A 17,666-nucleotide genomic window follows, 5' to 3' on the forward strand; every position below is an offset into this window, starting at 1 on the left:
ATGCTCTCCCACTCATTTCTCTGATAAGATTCCTCCTCACATCTTCAGACTTTCCATGCTCCACTAGTTGGACTGAGGCATTTGCAGCAATGATAACATTTTTTCAAAGGGAAGTTAACAACAGGCACAGTTTTAAGGATTGTTATTTTCCCCAAAAAACTCTCACTGTAGTGTCAAACATGCTTTGGAGAAATGATTAGAGCAGTGTGACAAATTTACAGGCAAAAAAAAAATTTGGGAAAACTGGAAACATTTTTCTTTTCATCAGTTTAGTAAAGAGAAAAAAGGAAGACTGGCTCTTCTTCCCTGTCTCACTTAAAATCAGACAATCCAGTTGCCCAGCAATCATATATTGGCAGGTTCTATTAAAGTCACAGGCACGTTTGCAATGATAATTTAGATAAAAGAGGCAAGTGATTTTCTTCATCACAAAAGAAGAGACAAACCATCACTTACTTTGGAACAGAAACCCATTCAAAATGAAGAGTTATGATAAAATACAGTTGTTTTACAGCCAGATATCTGAATTTGAGGCAAGGGGAATGTTACAAAAAGAAAAAAATCAGGTTGTTTTATAAGAATGAGTAAAGATGCAAGTAAAATGTTGTGAGTTAATGGATGGTATTCAAAGTGGCCAGATGTTTGGTTCAGATAAGAATCCAAGAGTTTGGATTCTTTTCTAAACTTAGCTGAATCACTTGGTTAGAGGGACAGATTTTCTCAGGGGACTTTTAGTATTTCCTGGCTTGGGACTGGATCAAAAATATAATAAATAACTTGCGGTCTCTTTAGTTTCATTCTAGTCACTGCTGGGAAGTACAAAGGTACAGTAAATAATCCAGGAGTTTAAGAGGTTTTTTTGTTTGTTTGTTTGTTTGTTTTGTTTTGTTTTTACCTTGAAAAGGGTTTCCATTGTGATTGAGGTTTAGAATGAAGATTTGGCATGCATAATTAGAATTTATTAAGATTTGAATTTATAATAAACCAGTTCTTGGTTCTCATGACTATTAGGACAACAGAACAGTATAATTTGTCAAATATTATGATCAGTGAGCCCAACTTTCCTGCCTCTGGTGCTTAGGTGCACCCAAAGGGAGCCCTGTCCTCAAAGCAAGGGGTAGTGTGGGGATAGTAAGGGCAAAAATGATAACCGTGCCCAAGTAGCTATTCTTCCACTCTCATATCAATCACTGTTCTATTGGCATCAGGAATATTGTTAAATCACTGATGACTATTTGCCACAATGTTCTTGTGTTGGTAGCTATGTAGGTCCCCAATGATTAGAGAATGAGACTCACCCTATGTCCAGGTGAAGAAAAAAAATTCTGGGAGGGATCACGGGATTTAGAACTGGAAGAGATTCTCGAGAAACTTTAGTTCAATCTCATCCATTCAAGGCTGAGAAATTGAGACCTAGGGAAGAAAAAGGACTTGCCCAAGCTCACATGGATAGTAAGAAGAGCTTTCCATTCTCCATATAGATAGGGCATATCACCAACCCTCTAAATACAAAGAATTCTATAGAGGTGAGCTCAGAGGTGGCATGGTATAGTGGCTAGTGGGACTGACTGCCTTGGAGTCAGGAAGAGCTGAATTTGAATTCTAACTCTGATGTATAGAGATTGGGTGATCTTGGTCCTGGCCTTTGATAATTCATTGCTCCAGGAAATTCACTAAGATAAGTTGCAGATCTACATTAGTAAAAGGAGATTCCAAAATATACCAATGAAATGATAAGTTCAGATCAGTCACTCCCCCCTCCCCTACATATTCCCCAAGGGGAGAGCTAATTTTATTATTATAGTAGCTTCTTAGGCACTCTGCTATATTGCTAACTAATTCATTATTGAGAGCTAAAACCATCCCTTTAATTTATACCACTCAAACCACATATATCTGAAGACAGAGCCTGGCTTGTGGTTCCTAAGTGAATAGAAATAAGCAACTATCCATTCTTTTATTATCTGCACATCAGAATGTGTATATTCATGTTATTTGGTGAGATTATTGTTAAACAAGGATTATGCTGGGGAGATATGATTGCTTTAAAGCTAGAGACATGCAGATGCGTATCAAATGTATATAAACATCTGAATATAGATAAGAAAATATTGGCCTTGCCTCAAATGAGATGGAAACACAGATACTAAAGAAATACTTATCAGAAATGGAGTGGAAAAAAGATCAGGGCCCAGGTATGTAAAACCTCCAGGGCCTGCAGTCTCAAGCAAATTAATGGCACAATGCTACATAGAATTTATCTAAAAGCCATGCTTTGGATAAATACACAACTAGCAAAAAGACAGGAGATTCAAAACAGTTAAGAACACTAGTTCTTTTCATGGAATTTTGAGTTGAGAAGATTCTGAATAAATCCAGAGGAAAACTTTGCCCTTCCTTGGGAAAAAAAAAAGACAAAAGAAATCTGCATATAGATCAAAAATCCTGAATTCTTCATTCTTGACTTTGCATATAAGATCGATAATATGGTATATTTAGTGGCTATATTCAGTCATTTCAGGGGAAAAAAGAGATATTACAGAGACTTTTTGTTTTGATACTTGTAGCTTATGTAAATGATTCTCAAAAAATGCACAGACTTAACATAATAATGGGTTTGAAGAAATAGTCAGCATCTATGGTTTGCTAAGCAGTATTGGGTACGTTAGCATTGTATATAATTCTAATAGACTCCCTGGGCTGGTTTCTCATTCTATGTTCCCATAGCGTTATTCAGTTTTAATTATCATTCTCTTCCTACAGCCATAGATCTCTTATGAATGTGAAGCAATCTGAACTCTATGTTTGGAAAAGACATGAAACTTGGGAGAAAAGTTGTGAATTGGGATAACTAGAAATTGCATCTGGCTCCTACAGATTAAATGCAATGAGTTGCATAAACTCAACTAACAGATCTATTTGGATAGGCAAAAATAGAATGATACTAATAGCTAGTATCTAGAAATATGCTAGTACCAAATATTCATTTTGCACCTACAAATCTGCTGCTACCGAAAACATGGGTTCCTAAAAAATGTGAACATATCTATCTTCCCTTGCAGCCTGGCTTCTGGCAACTTCCATCCAAATTAGGTTTACAAAGCTAATTGGATCATTGAAATTAAGGTAGGAAATTAATTAGTGTGCTCTTTATAACAAGAAATAATACAGACTTGTATGCAAGAAAAAAATAATCATATATAAGTCTGCATGTAAAAATTTCAATTCCAAGCTTTAAGATTTGCTTAGCTTCAATGAATGGCATTCTACTTTGGGGAAATAAGGCATATAATATAGGTATTAATATTTCACACAGGAAAGTGTGGCATAACTAGTCAAATAGCTTGTCTAAATTTGTTCAACAAATCACTAACACAGTCAAGTTTTAAAAATGCTTGTTTTTGTTATTATTAAACTGAAGCCACAGCATCACGAAGTATAGGTTTGATGGGTTAAGTACATGCAATTAAATTGATTAATTTTTATCCCTTTGTTTACTCTTTTGCTATTTGATTCCCACTTCAGCCTCCCTGCAGCTTACAATGAATTTATACAGCTCTCAGGGTTCTTGTTCTTTGCCCTGCATTTGAAACTGACTCCAGCATTCTATTCCTAGATTTAAATTCAGGTGATCTGGGCCCAAGAGGTAGTTCTTCCCTCTCCCCACTCCTGTTATATATCTTCAAGGGGTCATAATTTCAACCTAGTGCTCAGTGATCCGATGGTAGCAATAACCACATCTCAGGTGTACCTTCTGCTCCTTAGACCACCTCCATAATTTCCATATGTGGCCAATTCAGGCAGTTAATGTAGCCCATTCAGGACAGCAAAGAGCATGTCTTTCTATCACTCCTTCCACTCTCACCGGATTACCTTGTCTCTTCTTGACTGATGAAAAGGCTTCCTCTTAATATTGTAGACAACATCTCTTCTCACATAGGCAGCAGAGCTGTCAAATGCCAGAACACCTTCCACAAGCATTCTGATAAACACAAGTTAGAATATATCCTTCCCACCCCTGGAGTGATAGCTGCCTTAGAGGAAGCCACTATGCTTTGTGTGACTCAGTTTCTCTGTAAATGAAAAGAAGATAACTAAAATATGCTTCTGGAGGGTGTTATTAGGCCCCAGTTTTTTTGACCTAAAACATATTCAGTTCCTTAGACTTAATAGGGTATAATTACAAATGTATATCATTAAAATAAAGCTGTATTAATTAATATGAAGCTACCCTAGGGTCCAGCAGCTTCCAGAGGCCCCAGCAAAACTACTTAGAGAATCTTTTTTTTTTCCTTTGCCCAAACATCTTAATTTCATCCTCCAATTTTAATTTTGTAACAACACAAAGTGCACTACGGAAATGTGCAATTAGTTTGGAAGATGCAAGTTGGGGTTTCTAAATAATAAATAATATAGTAGAAATAATCACACCAATAAGTGTAGCTCTATTACAGAGGACTAACTTTCTGATAATATGCATCATGTAGCATTGGATAATTATTTTTTAAAAGTCCAATGGCCTTAATAATCCTTGTTTTCATTTAATGATTTTTTTCCTGTGATAAGTGTAACCCTTCAAAACCCAAGAGTTATAGTTGTGAAATCTATGAAAAATGATTTACATTACAGTCTGATTATAGTCTGACTAATTAGGGAAAGGCCATTTCAAAATTGGTGAAAATTCTGAATTATAGATATGTTTTAAAGAAATGAAGTTTTTTTTTTTTTATTTTCACACATATACCATAGCCGTTCTATTGTGGTTAGTGTCATAGGAGAGAATCACTTTCTATGTGTTATCCCCTGGTTCCATTGTTAGTCAGCACAGTGGACACAGAACACAGAATTGGACCATGAGCCTGACCCAGGAACCAAGATAACAAAGCATGATGTAGTAGAAATGCTCAAGAGATTTACATTAGTGACTAGAAAAGAATGACATAATTGTAATGCACATTTTATATAGTTTATAAAGTGCTAGAGTTTTAGAAATATCTCCTCCCTCCACCCTACCCATATACACAAAAACCCATCAAAAAAAAAATTAAACACTTTCCAAAATTTTTATTTGCACTAAACTTGCTTGGAGGAACATTAAGCAAAACACATAAGCAAATGTTCTATCATATCATCCAGAAGTTCAAATGAGCTTAATACAATTCTTTCAATTTCTACAACTTGGCTTTAGTTGCCATTTCATAGTCTAAACAAAGCCTTTTGCAGTATTTTAATATTGTATAACAAAGAAATACATGGCTAGTTATCAATACCTTTCTGATTTATTATTTTTAACCACTGGTCACTTTTGTCTGCTTAATAGTAGGTGTGACAATTGGCAAATAGCCCACATATTTGTAATAGCTCCTCCCCCCCCAAAATAATTATTTTTAGGGAATTTATAAAAGCATGTAAGAGGCAGATAAAATGTGTGTCATTTGAAAGGAAATTAGCCTAGGGTTTTAGAGAAATTACGAGAATCTGAAAGAAATTGATGTAGACAAAGAATATGGAGACTGATCATGTTGACCAATAAATTATTGCTTTTCTCAACTTGGTATTCATTTTCATCTATCCAAAATACAAAATCTGAAATTATTTCTCCATTTTTAAGTTGAAATTATTTCACTCCATTCTCTGGATTCTTTCTTTAATCATCCATCTTCTCAAGCAACTTGAAATTTTAATCTTAAAATTAAGTGCCTTTGCAACTTCTTGACTAATTGGTAACCAAATGAATGGGAAAGATTTTCATTTTTCAATGTCCCAATTTCTTCCTTGATGACTCTCTTTCTTACCTTTCCTTATTCTCAATCTTGAGCATTTTCTTATCCAAATTCACTCTCTTCATATATTGTGTAATAGGTGCCATCTTTGAAAATAAAAATACTACCAAGTTAATTTCAATGACCATGTCTTCTTTCCAGGTCTCCAAGTCCACAGAATCTTGAAGTGGGACTGATTATAATAATCCCTTCTACAACAGCCCAGAAGGAAAATCATCCAATCTTTATTCAAACACTTCCAATGATGGGACAATGACTTATTAAGAAGGCAGCCCATTCCAGTACTGGACAGCCTTTGATGTTTGAAAGTTTTTCCATATATTCTACTAAATTATAAGCTTCATGAGGGCAGGTGGGGAGTGTTTTTATTATAACTTTTTATCTTGCCCAGTTTCCAGTACAATGCAGTATGCATAGTTGATTCTTTAAAACATGTTGAATTTAAGTGAATTATACTCAAGCCAAAATGTCTCTTCTTTCTATTCTCCCTTACTAATTTTTCCCAATACTGTATATTTAAACAGAATACATTATTCACTTTTTTATATGACAACCCTTCAAACATTGGGAAAGTTATCCTGCCACAAACTTCTCAGTTTCTTTCTCTTTTTTCTCTTTCTCTCTCTCTCTCTCTCTCTCTCTCTCTCTCTCTCTCTCTCTCTCTCTCTCTCTGTTTTCATGTTTCTGTCTCTCTGTCTTACTCCTTTTCACTCTCGGTTTTTCTTCTCCAGGATAAATACCCTTCAGAGTTATTGACTGAGTCATTGTCTCTCCTTCACATTCTCTCTCAGCTTTTCTTCTTGAGGCTAAATATCCTTCAGAGTCATTGATTTGGCATTGTTTCTAGACCCTTAATCATCCTCTTGAATTTGTAAAGGTCTCTCTTAATGTTTGCTACCTGGTAGAGAACACAAAACATCACATATTGTATGACCAGCCCAAAGCACACAGTGTGCCTATCATTTGTCTTGATTAAGAAGCTATTTCTATTGATGTAGGAGTTCTTTCCCTTTCTCTAGTTCCCTTTCTCTAGCAGTCTCTAGACTGCTAATTATAATTCTCGATTTGTGTGATATAATCATACGCTTACCCAATAAAACATTAGATTATTTCCCCAAACATTTTCCCACAGAAAAGCACATTCACTACTCATCATGTTCTTTCTTCCCAACCAATTGCATGTCACCCAACCCTAACAAATTACCATAAATATTATTTTTTTGAAGTAAGGTAGAATAAGACTATAAAATTAAGTCTTTGATTCATTGCCGATTCAGTAGTGTTTATAATAAACATGTGCTCTCTGAGAGTCTTAATTACATTGAAAACGTTATTTCTGCAGAGTAATAATGGAGGAAGAAGGAATCCTATACAAAGTGGTAGACCATACTTCTATCAAATATAGATTATGTAATCTGCGAAACCAAAATGGTGGGGAGAGGGAGGGGAGATGTCAATGAAATACTCATATCAGAAACAGCCACACATTACAACTAAGACATCTATTCTGGAAGGCTGCATAAAATCCTGGGTAGTAAAAACAAAACAAAACAAAACAAACCTCTTTGGAAGAGAAGATTAGTTTTCTATTATTATTTTTTTGTGAGCTACACAACTTAGATATAAGTCATCTTTAGAGGAAGAATCTAAGTTGCATTTATTTGTGCAGAGGATTGTAATAAATGTCAAATTAGCACCACTGCAGGTCCTAGATTTCTAGAGCTCTTTGCATGCTGAGAAACAGAATAAAGAGACAAGAACAAAGAACATTGTGAAAGCAATGCTATGTTTTCCTGTCAAAACCCTGATCACCATTTTTCTTTTCCCAATAGAAGATTCTATGGAAATTAATATATTTGGGAGTCTTGGGTTATCAAATGAAGGGAATTTCTCTATTCACACATATGGTTAAAGAAAGCTTTACCTACCCAAGTGATGGAGAAAATCAATGATTATAGAATCATAAATTTGGTACTGGAAGATACCTTAAAAGTGATGCTGTCTGGTAAGGCATGTTGGAAAATTCATATAATCTGTTACTGGGGAGGCTGAAAGATCACTGTGGCTTGTCTGTTTTGAACTGCTATAGGGTTAAAACCAATAAAGTGTCTGGACTAAATCCAGCACCAATATTGTGAGCCCCTGAGAGCAGAGGGCTTCCATGTTGCCTAAGGAGGGGATGAGCCACCCCAGTTTGGAAACAGAACAGGGAAAAACTTCTGTGACAATCAGAAATGGGACAAGGCCTAAGAGACTGTAGTACTTCCAACCTGAGAGAGATAGGGAGACCTAGTTTCGGGCGGGGGGAGAGAAAAGAAAGGAAGGAAGAAAGAGAGAAAGAAAGAAGGAAAGAAAGAAGGAAGAAAGGAAAGAAGGAAAGAAAGTTATATGTGTCTGCCATGTAGGAATTTTCCAGATGAACAAATCAAAGTCCAATGAGATTAGGTGACTTGTCTAAGGTCATGCAGGCAGTTAAGTGATAGAGGCTTTATTATCAATTGATAAAAGTAGTTAATCAAACTTCAGGGGGGAAAAAAAGCTCACATTTATATAGTACTTTAAACTTTACAAAGCATTTTTCTCACAATTAGGTGATATAGGTAATACATCAATCTTATTCTTTTTTTTTCAAATAAGATACTGAGTAAGTACAAAAGTCAATACTGAACGCAGGCACATCCATTCCAAGTGGAGTGTTCTTTCTCTTACAACTTTTTCTTTTCCTTGAAGTCACTCATTACCCTTTAAGACAGTCTTTGGATCAGTGATATAAGAGTTAGAAAACACCTCAAACACCAGTAGTCCAATTAAATTATTTTATAAATGAGAAAACCAAAGCCTAAGAGGTAAATTTTCCTGTCCAAGGTCACCTAATAAGTATCAGAGGTGAGATCTGAACCCAGGTGCTCTTGACTCTAAGACCACTTTCCACTATACATGCTGCCTCCTCTATCTGAATACAGGAAACACAACAATACTCATCCCTTGCACACAAATAGCAGGCCTCACTGAAATTCGTGCACATCACTAGCATTTTTCTTGTTGCTTTTGATCTATACTTTGGTTTATACTTTAACTTTTAACACAACAGACTATGTTTTCCAAGGCAAGAAAGAAAGGAGGAGGATACAGGGAGGCCGCTACAGGAGAAAGATGTTAAAAAACAGTACTTTTGTGATTTTATGTTTATTCATCGTGGGAGGGCTTTCATAGCTACATTTCTTTGTTGATAGCATGACCAGGCTTTTATAGTCTCTCTTCTAGACACCTAGGTAGGGCTCTTTCATCTTCCCCCTACATCTTTCAGATGCTGGATCAATGCCAAGCTTAGCACCTTCATGCATGATTAATTCACATTGCCTGTTACTAATAACATTTGGGGTTGGTGGTAGATGATATTTATTTTGGAGAGAACAAACAGCAAGCTTGAAGGTTCAGTTGGAATATGGGGATCTGATCTATTGGGCTACCTTGAGTGCTCTCAGCAGCTTTCTAGAGAAATACCTGTAGCCTATGTCCTCAGGTTGCCCCCCACTCTCCCCTTTGCACTGCCCCAGGATAAAGTGGGAAGACATTTTTCAATTCACTTTATCATTCACAAGTTACCTCCAACTCAGCCTTGTCATTGCAATCCGTCACACTTAGACTGCATCCTTTTATGTGCTGTATCTTACTGAAGTCTCATCACGCCAGGCTGGTGCCACAGGGTACTAGTCTACAACAAAGATCTCAAACATAGTTTAAAAGGAAACACCATAAAAGAGAAAAATAATGGCCACAGTTGCTACTAGAGGCCCCACTTCCACAGACCCTGCAGGTTTGCTAACTTCAACCAAAACTGAATTACAAGGGCAGCTATCAACTCAGCTGATGTAGGTACTAGTCTGTGTATTCACCCTGTGAGTTCTGTTTTTCCCTTCAGGTATATACCCTACTGAGCGGGGAAGAGAGAGTCTATTGCTTATTCCTACCTACAAAATCTTGGTCATAGGATAGGATAAGTTTTCAAACTGCCGGGTGAGGGAGATGGCTATTCCTGCTTTGAAGTAGGTATGGGTACGTGGTCATATAGAAGCAAACACCAACACAGCTGTTGGGATGAGATGAGAAGGAGGATCATAGCAGGGGCTAACTCCCCCAGTGGTCAACTTCTGAGACATCCAGGGTCATGAGCTCTCTTTAGGGTCCCCTAAACCAACAAGTACATAGCTGGCTATGACACTCTACAGAAACCCTGTGTTTGTATATGGGGACTGTACAAGAAATGGTACATTTCTTTCTCCCAGGTGAAAGCCACCTCCATTCCCCCAACAGCATGTTACCAGAATTTTTTTGCATTCTCCCTTTCTCCATGATATAGAACATATTGGGACATGTGTCCCTTTTTGTATGGAATTTTTGGCTATCAATGAGTCCTTAGATTTCATATTAATCCCTCAGTGCCAATTGCTGTCATCACTACTTCATTCAATACAGTTTCACAAATGACTTCTGCTGTGTTTTATTTTTACTTATTTGACTTACTTGCTCTAGTGACCTAAGTTATCCTGAAAATCAAAAGGGCAGTGATTCTCCATAATTCTCCTTCTCAATATAATATTGATAACTTTAGAGGCTTTGGAGAGACTTTCATCTTTGCTTGATTGGAGACTGCTTCTCTAGGGCCTTTAAAAAAACCCAACAGCTATGCTTCATTTAACTCCATACTCTTCCATCAACTCCTCTACTGCCTTGCCAATCACCAACTACTGCTCCCGCACTCCCAAGTACTCTCTCCAGTTCTGGAACCATGTACCACAATCATATCAATTCCATCATTGTTCCCGGACAGGGTCCTATCAGTCTAATCCCCTGGTCCTATTCATTTTCAGGATCTAAGTGGCTCTCCCTGGCAATGACATTCCAATGTCTGTTATCTTCCCCAATAAAATGGAAGGCTGGGGCTGTCTTGACTTTTGTGCTCGTGTCTTCAAGATTTATCAAACTGTTGACACATAATAAATATTTAAAATAATTTTATCATTTCATTCACTTATAATTGTATGCAAGCTCTGAAGGCAGCAAGTATATATGGGGCATCCTTCCTTATTATGGCAGGAGAAATGGGTTGGGAAAATTTGCAAAGAATCAACATAGCTTTTCTTTCTGAAATGTATTTTCAAATTTGTATTTCTTCTGCTATATTGTCTTTTGGTATGCCTTCTGAGTATCAATGAGCACTTTTGTTTTTATTCTAGGGCTAGAGATAAGTAAAATAGGCAGCCCCAACACAAAGAATGTCATTTAAGGAACACTGCAAAGGCCCAATTATGTGGAAGAGTTGGAAGCATGTCAAACCTGTGTAAAATTTTTTGCTTTGATCCTTAACTAGTTATATAACAATGGGGAAGTCATTTATCCTTTTTGAGCTTCAGTTTTCTCATCTATAAAATCAAGACCATTCATTGTAATGTAAAGACCATAGATTTGGGATCAGGCAAATTGAGTTTGAACCCCAGCTCTCCAACTTACTATGTGATCTAGAGCAAATCATTTAAATTCTCTGGAACTCAATTTCTCATCTGTTGGATTATATGATAATCTCAAATGTCTTTGCATACTTTAAAACTATATATGATCTAAAATCCTCCAGAAAAAGCTTCTCTGATTTCTCTTGTCTATAGTTATTAGTACTCCTTCCCTCCTCCATTTTAAATATAGTATTCTTATCTATGTATATCAGAATATAAGCCTCCTGTTTGTAGAAACTATTTCATTTTTATTGGAGTTTTATGATATGTGTTTGCCTGACTTGTATCTCCAGCACTTAGCACAATTTCTAGCACCTAGTAGGAGTTTAATGAATGTTTGTTGATTTAAAATGGCCATAATAATACTTGCAATTTCTTCCTCACAAGGTTGCTGTGACAGAAATGATGAATAAATTACAAAACCCCACATAAATCTTTGCCCCTCACTCCAATAGGTTCCCTGATTGCATTTCATGGCACTATTTTTTCCTCCCACCTGGCTCAACATGTTCCATCTTTGAAGCACTTGTTGGGTTGAGATGACCAAGAAAAGACTGATGTTATAAAATATACACATCACCTAAAATGGATAGGAGGTCTCCAGAGATCTACCCTCATTACCGATTGAGTGTTACTTTAGAAGGTGCTGAGATCCTGTGTCTGTGGGAATAAGCTACAGGATAGGACTATTTCAGTTGGGTAAATGGCCTGGATTGGGGGAATGGAGGTACACGGCATCTACAAGGTCTGAGTGACCAGAGGACAGCACAAAATGCTGACAATGTAAGGTAAAGGTCAGTGGATTATTTGACACTCAAGTAAGACCCCAGGGGATCATACCTAATGTGGTGATGGGACAAAAAAGAATTATCAATGTGAAAGATAGAAATCTCCTACTTCTCTAGTTTGTCACTGGTCTGTCTCAGCCTTCTTAGGAGCCTAATATCTGCTTCACTGTTTTCAGGTAATACATTTAATTGGAAACTATCCCAAATATAGCCTGGAGTTTGATCATGTAACAACTTGGTTCTCACACAGTAGTAGAAAGATTGATAAGAATATTATTTGATGATAACTGGGGACTAATTTCCATAAATTTCCTATGATTCTCTTTTCCCAACTCCTCAGAAATCAGTATCTAGCTGACCTCCCCCTACCTAAGGTTCTCCAAACTATAATACCCTTCATTTTTCTAATTGAGGTTAACATATTTATTCCAGTCTTCTATAAGCTCTTCCTGAATCAGCTACTTTGTCTATTTAAATCAGGTTGTTGTTTTTTTAACACTCCTTTGAGGGGGCTTTTCTTTTTCTTGTTCTAATGGGCAGGCCTAACTCAAGTAGTTTCCACTTAGGTTAAATTAGGTGTTAGAACAAAATGTGATGTACATTTGTAGATCATTCAATAGTTAACAGAAGGAGATTTACTTAGTAATACCATATGAAGATAGTTGACAAGGATACAGTAATACTTAGTATAGGTAGGTGTGAGAGGTTGGGGAGGGGAGGGAGTGGAAGGGAAATGAGAAGAGCTCCCCGTCTCATAGAGAGACATCTAGTGAACAGGGAAGGGAATGGAGATTCCTCAGCCTCTGGACATCCTCCAAGTCTGAAGGATCCTGTCTCAAAGTAGTTAAGCTACTTCATGCCCTTAGAAAACTAAGAAACCAATGCTATATGGTCAAAGGTCTCCACAAAGTTGTGCCTAGAGAAGAAACCTTCAATTAATCTTGTCAGATTTTAGGAGTGGAAATAAAATAAACAACAGCAAAAACCACTAGCTTAACTTGGGGGGAAGAAAGGGAGGAACCCTGGGAGAGAGTGATTCACTAGAATACTTGCCTATTCCCTACCCTAACTTCTAGGAAGTTCTTTTATAGAGCTGCTTGCCATCTCAAAACATGCCTTCATGGAGATCATGTACCAACTGATAAGAGGGTACCTCACATTAGGTACTTAAAACTATAACTGGATTCTCTGAAAAGAGTGTGACTATGTCTTTTCACCTTGATGAAATAAACAGGCATCAACAATGTTCCATGGATAATAAATTTTAGGCTTACTTCCTACAAATAAGTAGATGATAGGGAGCTGACCTAAAAGCCAGAAAGACTCACATTTAGGTCTTGCCTCTTACTTGTATTGGTTGTATGACTATGTTCAAGTTATTTACTCTTTCAGTGTTCTGGGTAAGACATTATGTTTCAGAGAAGGGGTCAACCTAATTTAGGAGTAATTCTCTCACTAGGGATCCCTAAATATCAATAAAATCACAGGCCCAGTCACTATTTCCTATTTTGTATAAATACCCCAAAACATAATCTTCTTAAAACCTTACCCTTGGTATACAGAAGACTTTCCTAAAAGTATTAGTGCTGTTTTAATCTTTAAAGTTTCCGCCTTTTTAAGGCTTTATATAACTTTTTATTCCTTTATCTGTCTAAATCAACTTGATCTATTTGAGATGGTATTTCCCAATAGCCAGACTGAGATCTTTTTGTTTTTTTAGCTCAACACCCAGCAGAACACCAGGCACAGTGAGTACTTGCTATGTAATATAACAGAAAGGGTTGATCAGTGATCCAATCAACTTGGTAAAATGACAAGGCATAAACCTTCACAGGAAGGACATTTCCCTTATAGTTAGACATTCTGCCACAGAAGCACAGAAATTTTCTAATTGGTTCCCAATGCCAAAGGTGAGGTCCTCCCAAAATGATTGCTGTCTGAGAGCCAGGGGAACTTCTCTTGTGAGGAGAGCAGTGTCTCCTCCTAGTCCACAAAAGTGATTTGGGAAACAGCTCAAGACTCTTTTTTATTTTCTTCTCTTCAATTTCCAGATCAAATTACTGCAAGGGGGGAGAGGGGAGAGGTTTTTCCCTCCTAACCTTTCTACTTCCCCTTTATAAGGACCAGAAATATCAGTTTACAGAATTAGTACATGGAAAGACCAAGAGAGGAGTACCAGTTTTAAGTTGCTTCCCTCTGCATTTCAATTTCCTTTTCTGAGCACAAATCACAATACTAGTAATGATAGGTAACATTTATTTAGAATTTTAAGGTTTGTCAAGTGACACGCACACACACACACACAAAACCTTATTTGTTCAGAGACTAGAGTTCTTGACATCTTCACAGTCTTATGGGTAACATTGAGTATGAGCATTCTCAAGTTAAAGTTTCTGGTCAGTAGACCTCCTAGATGGAGATTTGCTCCCTGGAGAAGGAAGAAGACCACCCACATGTCTCCTTAAACCGGAGGAGTAGAGCCATATCACAAAGGGCCAGGAGATCTGGACCTTGTCAACCCTTTCCACATACTTTCATGAGTTGCTTGGACAATATGAGTCTCAGGTGAATGAGAAGTGTTTACTCACTGGCTCTCAAAGTGTCTTTTCTTTCCTGGGACAGTCTAATGGATTATTTAAGTGATTTCTGTTTCTGTTTAAGAGCTCCCATGAATCTTTTTGCATCTTATATATGATGATCAGAATAAAGGTTGCCTCTTATTTACATTTGGAGATACATACATGAGTCATTCTTGAGCTTTATTTTGGAAATTTTTCAGTTTAAAACTCTTGGGTGACCTGACAGAAGGACTAATAATTTTGAGTGAGGACCCCAGAATCAAACTTAGTCCATGTGAGCCAAGGAGTTAGAATACTTATAATAAATGATGGTACTTATAAGGAGAAGGTATACACACCTAGGCACCTCTTTAATTTTTATCGGTTATGATCACATGCCCATTTAGGTAATAATTATACAGCATCTAAAATATATAATAACCAGAATTTAGAACGTAACAGTCATATTATTATAATGTGACCCAATCAACGTAGATTGGGTTACTTTATGAGAACAGATATAATAGAATGTAAGTCTCTTGAGAACAGGGATTGTTTTGTTTTTGTCCTTGTGTGTTCAATGCCTCACATAGTGCATAACAAATAATAATAGCTAAAATGTATCTAGTATTTGTTATGTGCTAGGCAACTACGTGGTATAGTGGATGGCGTGCAAGGGCCTGGAGTCGAGAAGACTCATTTTTCTATTTTCAAATCCAGCCTCAGACACTCACCAGCTATGTGATCTTCTTTAACCATGTTTTCCTTAGTTTCCTCATCTGTAAAATGACCTGAAGAAGGAGATGGCAAACCACTTCAGTACATTTGCCAAGAAAAGCCCAAATGGGGTCATAGAGAATCAGATGCAACTGAACAACATATTATATGTCAAGTACTGTGTTCATCTCTGATACTAGATACTTAATAAAAGCTTGTTGAATGAATGAATCTATAGTATATTAAGTTTTTTTAAGTCAGACAAAGACAAACTAGAAGCCAATGATAGTTAAGACAAATATTAGTAAGTATCTTCTATGTGCAAGGCACTGAGCTAAGGACTATAGATACAAAAGAACACTGCCCCCCCAATAAAAGTAAAAACAAAATAATTCCTGCTCTCAAGGAGCACACAATGTAATGTGAGAAACAACATAAAAACAACTATGTATTAATAAGATATATAGGGGCAGCTAGGTGGTGTAGTGAATAGAGCTCTGGCCTTAGAGTCAGGAGGACCTGAGTTCAAATCTAGCCTCAGACACTTAACACTTACTAGCTGTGTGACCCTGGGCAAGTCACTTAACCCCAACTGCCTAAGCAAAAAAAAAAAAAAAGATATATACAGGAGAAATTCAAGAGCTCAGAGGCCAGGTCCGAGAAAGACTATTTGGAGAAGGTGGGGCTTTAACTGAGACCAAAGGAAGCCAGGGAAGCCAGGAGGGAGAGATGAAGAAAGAAAAAAAAAATATATATATATATACTTTTGGGAAACTAGTGGAAATGCCTGGAGTTGGGACTTGATTATCTGGTGGGAGGAATAAGGAGGGCAGTGTCAGCAGATTGCAAATTACATAGAAGGGACTAAGGTATAAGGAGACTGAAAAGATGGGAAGTGTCCAGGTTATGAAAGGATTTGAAACCCAAACAGAAGGTTTTGTATTTGATTCTGGAGGTGATAGAGAGACATTGGAGTTTATTACTTAGAGGGGTGACTGGTCAGATCTGTACTTTAGGAAGATCACTTTGGCAGCTGAGTAGAGTGGGAGAGATTTGAGGGATGCCATCAGGCATTACAGTAATCTAGGGGTGAGCTGATGAGGGCCTGCACCAAGGTGGTGGTAGAGTCCGAGAAGAGAAGGGGGTGAGGAGAGAGGATTACTAGAATGGTGAAGGGGGGTTATAACCATTGGATGCCTAATGAGGTGAGTGCTCATCTTTGGGAGTGTTTTGGGGAGTGTTCACACACAGGCTGAAAGTCTATCCTTCAGTGATGGAGTAGAAGGGATTTCTGTTCTGGCTGTATAGTAGGACTGGATGACTCTTAAGTCCCTTTTAGCTCCAAGGACTGAGTCTAAGATCATAAGGAACATCACCTATGTTATCCTCCAGCTTTGATTTTCTAACTATAGGTAGAAAGATGAACTCATCAAGGAAAACATCTGAAATGCAGTGCTAGGGTTGAGGTAGTAACAACTTTAAAGTAGTGTAGTTTAAGGATGATGTTTTCTTCCAAATGGTAACAACAACAAAAACCTGCTTTGATTCCATCTCTTTAAGGAAAAAAAAAAGTATTATTAGAAAAAAAAAACGGATAATGGCAAAAGCTGCAAGGAAAACAATTAGCTTCATATAAAACAAAATGTAGTGTAGTAGTATAAACGGATTCTAAATAAGGCTTTTTAGTTTAGACCAACTCAAACTCTGATACCAACCTAAAAATAACTTTCTTTTCATTACTCTGAACCCACATTCAGCAACACCTAGAAGGACAAGAAAAAACAACCCATAAACGGTTTCATAGATGTCCTGCAGAGAGGTTGAATTGTATGTTTTTAATTATATGCATTAATGACTTCTAGAAAAAAGTGCCCAATAACAATGCTTTCTCAAAGGTAATAATACTCCAAAATAAGCTTCAAGATAATCATTTAACTGTGCATTATATAGGTGGCCTTTGAAACAGCAGAGCTCTTTCTAATTATCTGGCAAAGACTTTCAGAGTATACTCAAAGTTCAATCTTGAACTTCACACTGTGGAATGTGAAATGACTATAGCCATATTCTATGCTAACTAATCCCTAGAGTCTTGCTAGTAGGAAATGTACATGACTATAGGACATTAACAAATATGCTGAGATAAAATTATTTTCTTGCCTTGGATTCAAGATCAGCTTTCTACATGCAGTAGGAGGCAATAAAGGTTACACTTTGGGAGGATAAATCACTAAGCTATTTGGTTTTTCTTTTTCTTTCTTTTCTTTTTTTTTTGGAGGTATTGAGGGGGATTCTACTTGTGATTTCATTGGC

The sequence above is a fragment of the Vombatus ursinus genome, unplaced genomic scaffold, assembly GCF_900497805.2.
Source record: "Vombatus ursinus unplaced genomic scaffold, bare-nosed wombat genome assembly UNPS02014816.1, whole genome shotgun sequence".
In the NCBI taxonomy this organism is placed as follows: domain Eukaryota; kingdom Metazoa; phylum Chordata; class Mammalia; order Diprotodontia; family Vombatidae; genus Vombatus; species Vombatus ursinus.